Below are 6,345 nucleotides of genomic sequence, written 5' to 3'. Positions count from 1 at the left end.
CCAGCCACCAGCAAGACTGGGGTGCAGGAAGACCCCTCATTGGGGTACTGGTGGATGTCTGCTTTTGTGTCTCGAGAATATAGTGGTATGAGTCCCCTATCTATCGCTCTGTTGTTGTTCCTTTTTGGCCTTACCATATCCTGCGTTCTTGTGCGGGGAGCAGTTATATTGAACATTAATGTTATTTTATTAATAGCTACTTATTGAAATCTCAATTAACCAACCAAATGAATTAAGACCTTTTTTTCATGTAACCACATGGGAAAAGTGATCTGCCCACTGTAGGAAAGATGTTAAGAAAATTCGCCTCTATTGGCTGATGTTAGCTTTTTTGTCTGTTTTTCTGTTTCCCTCATGTGGGGCAATGTTAGTCTCCCCCACATGAGGTGGTTGGTCAGATTAAGGTTAGTGTTTGTTCCCTCACACGAGAGACTGCATGGGAGGTGATGGTTAGCTTTTAGTTAGCTTTTTGTTTCCCCATATGAGACACTGCATGTGGGGTTCCCTCCCATGAAAGACTGCAAGTGAGGTATTGGTTAGCTTAGATTTAAGAAAATTTCTCCCTCACCTTGATCCCAGCAGGAGAGATATAGGAGGGTGTTGCTTTCTGTCTGTTTTGCTGGCATCAGCAGATGAGATGGAGAAGCAACTAAGTTATATCAGAAGGACGTGACAGGCACGTTGCCAGGCTTTGGAAGGCCTTGGGCCGATGATCCCAGGCAAGAACAGCAGGTGTTGTTTGTCCGAATGAACTGGCCCTTCAGTCGGATAAGCAATATTCTTATCACAGTAACTGCTGGACCCTCCTGGAACTGGCCATTCCCTGAGGGGGAGGCAGGAACAAGAAGCTTGGCTCTAAGGTACATCTGAGAAAATATATAAGACGGACCTCAGTTGGCAGTGTAATTTTGTAATTTTGTCATCTATCATTGGTGATTCTTCATCATTCTAACATTTTGAAGACTCATATACAGCATGCAGCTTACAACACCTAGAGATGCCCTGACTTCCAGCTGTCGACCTGGTGAGGTCTGGCTGGTTCCCGACCTCTCCAGTGTTGTTCCCCACGGTTAGCATGAGAACTGGTTAGCATGTTGAAAACTTGTGTGCAGCTTGCAGCTTGCAGCATCAGGAGACGCCCAACTTCCAACAACAACAACCACAACAGCAAGGGCAACAGCAACAACATTCTTGGGAGCTAGCAAGCAGCAGTGGGAGACGCCTGAGTTTCTTTCAGCTGCAGGCCTGACAAGGTTTTGAATCCTGACTGTTCCAGTGTTGTTTTTCCTACGGTTTGGTGAGCTTTTGAAATCTACTGTAATAGTTACTATCCTATAGAGTTTATTACTGTTTTTGGATACTCCTTATAGATATTATTTGTATATTCAGCCAAGTGATTTTTGATCAATAGTAAACATATGTTGAGATCTCCTAAACTTATATGTATGTGTACTCTTCTGACATGACATTGGTATCAATGTATATAGTTTAGTCTTAACCACCTTTACTTTCTGTCATTAGCACATTCTTTTAAGTGCCTTTGTCTTTTGCTATTGCATATTGCTAAATAAATTGATTAGATATTAAATAGATAAATCAATTAGCTCTTCTCTAGTGTCCTCCTCCTCCTCCTTCTTCTCCCCACTTGTCATTACCCCCACCTTAACAATAGCATTGAAAGGAGCCTAAAGATTTTGATCAAAATTTCTTTACCCTGCTAGGAATTATCAAGATATAATTCATATTTGAACTATAATTTAAACAATTATGAAATAAAACATTAGTCCCAAGGACTAACTGGCAGCCCATAAACACTTACATATATTATTAATATAAATTAACGAATATTATAAAACTTATTTGTTTTAATAATGGTGTGTGTGTGTGTGTGTGTGTGTGTGTGTGTGTGTGTGTGTGTGTAGGATATACTGAAGACTTTCAGATCAGAAATCCAGTTTTACATTTTAATCAGCCTGGGAAAGGCCTCTATCCAGTGTAGTATGATTCTGAGCTTTAATCATGGATTAAATACCTCTGAGAACCAACCAAAGCAAAGATACTGCCTCCGGATCAGGCAAAGAATTTGAGGGAAAGTTTTTCAGAAAAAAAGGAACATCATGAATGAAAGCCCCAACATGGAAAGGTTGGCACATTTGAGAAATGAAAGTAAGATTGGTGTGAGGAATCGCCCAATGTGAGGTTGGAGTGGAGAAAGCCCAAATGTGGAGGGCCATGTAGACCTCGTTAAGGCTCTGGGGCCTTATTATAAAGACAATAGAAAATTGTTGACAGATTCAAATATAGCCATGATTCTCTAAAAAGTGAGTTTTTAAAAGATCCGTTTGGTTGTATTGCGGAGACTCAGTGAGAAAGAGTCTACTCTTTTCTAGACCAGATTGGTTAGAAAGTTATTCCAGGAATCTGGGTGGGATGTGGTGTTGGGGTGATGATAAAGAGAATGACACAGATTTAATCAGAATTCAAGGATTTGACCTGATATGGCTTTATGGTTACTGGTCAGATTTCAATAAATCAGAAGGCCCTAGCGCCAAGGGCCAACTGGAAACAGCTTGTAGATTTATGCTCTAGCCTGCTCTGACTGCCCACCTCCAATGTTCCATGTAAGCTCATTTCTTTAGGAATTGAGAATTCAACATCATAAATACTTATCAAAGAAATATTATGGCCCATACAAGTAGAAGGAACTATTAGGTCAGAAATATAGGCAGCACATATTAACACAATGCCCAGAGGAGCATCTTTTGAAGCACAAATAATCATTTGGAAATTCTTTATCAGCTAAGAACTATTTTCCAACCTAGGGGCAACTACAAAGGGGCTTAGTCAATACAATATATTCTTATCCCATTAAGTTAACAGATGAAAATGTGGACCAAAATTAAGAAAAATATATTTGTATTGTCCTGTATAATTACATGTGCTTGTCTCCCTTTCTCAGACCTATTCCCCTTATCCTAGCTGTCTTTGATATGTGAGGCTCAGATATACATCCGCGTGAAATAGAGACAGCATGAGGCCCATAGCAAATAGAAGATTTAGGACAGAAAAACTGGCCCATCAACACTTCTTAGGTCCAGGGAAGATCTCCCTCTCTCCTCTCAAGACACTAGGACCCTAGGGAGACAGAAAGTGCAGGCACCCAAGAAATATGGGCAGAAAGAAGGCAGATAGACCTGTCCCTTCACTGTAGCTGTTCTTCCGTGATACTGCAGAAGCAGTACTTGGTGAGATGAAGTCCTGCACAAGGCACGCTCATGATGGCTGGCTATTTAATGAGAAGAAATGTTGGAACATGATCCAGAAGAAGAGACGGATTTCTCATTTTCATTGGTAAATTTAGGATTTCATACTTTCTTTGTGTGTGGGCTGCGTTTTGCTTTAAACCTGAATGGAGCTATCCCTGGCTTAGTGCAGTTAGGAGTGGATGACTGCTGAAGCGAGATGCACTCCTACTGTATTTTCCACTATTATTAAAGTAAACAGACTAGGGATTTAGAATTGATTCTGGGAAAGTATTATCTTTATGTTAGATACAGAAACTACATGGTAATGAAAGAATCTGTAGACAAAATATCACCTTTCTGAATACCCTTCCTTAAATAGAACTTTCTTGGTTAATATTTAGTGCCTTATAACCAGTAACCATAGTAGTGCGTAGATTCAAATATTGCTATTAAATTTCATATAATTGGCAAAATGCAAATTTGAATTAATGTTGCTTCATGTTATTTCTTTTTCTGCTCAACAAAGGTAATTTGCATGAGGTTGGACTACCCTATAAAACAGAACCAGAAATTTTTCTCTTGCAAGGGTATGGTAAAGGAAACTGAGCAAAGAAATTGATTTTAAATCTGAAAGAGACGGGTCTGATATTTACCTAATATCAAGCATCTCTACCTAGGCTAAAATATTTAAACGTCTCAAAGCCATCTGAGACATAGGTGTTATTATTATTACTTTGTAGATGAAGAAACTGAGGCTTAGGAACTTAAGTAGCTAACTGAAGGTCACACAGCCAGTGAGGGGCAGAAGCAGGATGCAATCATAGGTGTATTTTACGTGGATATTTCTGATTCCAAATTCTGTGCTCCTTCTTAGGCCATCTTAGTTAACATCTGAGCCATTTTACAGATAAGAGAACCGATACTTTGTTTCTTCTCTCCCTTAACAGATTTTTTTTAAAAAAAACTTCAGCTCAAAATAGTTAAGTATCTTCCCAAAGTCACATAATTATTTAATGCCACAGAATTCAAACCTACTTTTTCACAATGGATTTGCCACCAGAACACAGGTTGTCATAAAGACAACCACTAAATTTAAGTCAAAATAGGAAAGTAGAAAACTCAGTATCACCATCACTGGACATTTGGATTAGGGCAAGTCTACCACCACTGGCCATCTGATCTACAAATGTGAGACCAACAACAGAATCATAGAAAAATTCGAGAAGGAGGCTGCTGAGATAGGAAAGGGCTCCTGCAAGTATGCCTGGATTTGGGATCTACTGAAAGCTGAACATGAACCGGTTATCACCACTGATAGCTCCCTGCAGAAATTTGAAACCCGCAAGTAGTATGTGACCATAATTGTTGCCATGGGACACAGAGACTTTATCAAAAACATGATTACAAGCACATCTCAGGCTGACTGTGCTGTCCTGATTGTTGCTGCTGGGGTTGGTGAATTTGAAGCAAGTATCTCCAAAAATGGACAGACCTGTGAGCATGGATGTGAAACAACCAATTGTTGGTGTTAACAAAATGGATTTCACTGAGCCACCCTATAGCCAGAAGAGATACGCAGAAATCATTAAGGAAGTCAGAATCCACATTAAGTAATTGGCTACAACCCCGACACAGCAGCATTTGTGTCAGTTTCTGGTTGGAATGGTGACAACATGCTGGAACCAAGTACAAAACATGCTTTGGTTCACGGGATGGAAAGTCAAGATAGCAATGCCAGTGAAACCATGCTACTTGCTGGAAGCTTTAGATTGCATGCTGCCACTAACTCATCCAACTGACAAGCCCCTCCAGGATGTCTACAGAATTGGTGATATTGGTATTGTCCCTGTGTCCCTATGGAGACTGGTGTTCCCAAACCTGGCATAATGATTTTATCTTTGCTCTAGTCAATGTTACAACGGAAGTAAAGTCTGTTGAAATGAATCATACAACTTGAGTAAAGCTCTTCCTAGGGACAACGTGGGCTTCAATGTCAAGAATATGTCTGTCAAAGGTGTTCACCAAGGACCATGGCTGGTGACAGCCAAAATGACCCATCAAGCAGCTGGCTTCACAGCTCAGGTGATTATCCTGAACCATCCCAGCCAAATCAGTCCTGGCTATGCACCTAAGCTGGATTGTCACACAGCTCATGTTGTTTGCAAGTTTGCTGAGCTGAAGAAGATTGATTGTCATTCTTGGAAGAAGCAGGAAGATCACACCGAATTCTTGAAATTTGTTGATGCTGCCATTGTTGGCATGGTTCCTGGCAAGCCCGTGTGTGTCGACAGCTTCTTCTTCCTCTGGGCCTTTCTGCTGTTTGTGACATGAGACAGACGGCTGCTGTGGGTATCATCAAAGCAGTGGATAAGAAGGCAGCTGGAGCGGGCAAAGTCACCAAGTTTGCCCAGAAAGCTCAGAAGGCTAAATGAATATTATCCCCAATACCTGCCACCCCAGTCTTAATCAGCATTGGAAGAACGGTCTCAGAACTGTTTGTCACTATTGGTCACTTAAGTTTAATAATAAAAAAAATTAAAAAGTGGTTACTGATAATGCACTGTGAACCCTCCAGAAGGAAAGGAAAATATTTTCTGGACCTTTTGTTTTGTGTGTGGCAGTTTTAAATTATTAGTTTTTAAAATTAGTATTTTTAATGGAAATGACAAACAATCTGTCACAGAATTTCAAGACCCATTGAAGCAAAGTTTAAGAAGAAACCTGTGTCATCTTTGGGTCAACCCTGAATTTTTATAGTACTACTTAGTTAGCTTAAAGACTTAAGACTTGCTCATAATCTATTTCTGGCATTCCATCTGCTGAAACCAAAATTTGATAATTGTGTATTAACATTATTTTCTGGGTGGGGATTTTGGTTTACTTTCACCTAGTTTAAGAGGAAGAATCATCTATGTTTTTTAGGACATAATGAAAAACTATGGGAGGAGGTCTGTTGGCTGCACCACTTCATAGGTTGGGAACAACAAGCAAAGAGTTATTTATAGATAAGCTCCTTATAAAAAGGCCAAATTCTGTAATATTAAAGTCCACGTGCTGCATGTATAAGTTTGTGTATTTACATCAATATTGAGTCAATTTG

General features: G+C 39.9%; 1 pseudogene; it reads left to right on the top strand.

Moving 5' to 3' along the window:
* The first annotated feature begins 975 nt into the window (after positions 1-975).
* LOC109436587 (elongation factor 1-alpha 1 pseudogene) lies at positions 976-5,684 on the top strand (annotated as a pseudogene).
* Positions 5,685-6,345: the final 661 nt, after the last annotated feature.

Source organism: Rhinolophus sinicus, chromosome 14, assembly GCF_057876585.1.
Source record: "Rhinolophus sinicus isolate RSI-liver-muscle chromosome 14, RSI-T2T, whole genome shotgun sequence".
Classification (NCBI taxonomy): Eukaryota; Metazoa; Chordata; class Mammalia; order Chiroptera; family Rhinolophidae; genus Rhinolophus; species Rhinolophus sinicus.
This window is presented reverse-complemented; position numbering and strand designations above follow the sequence as displayed.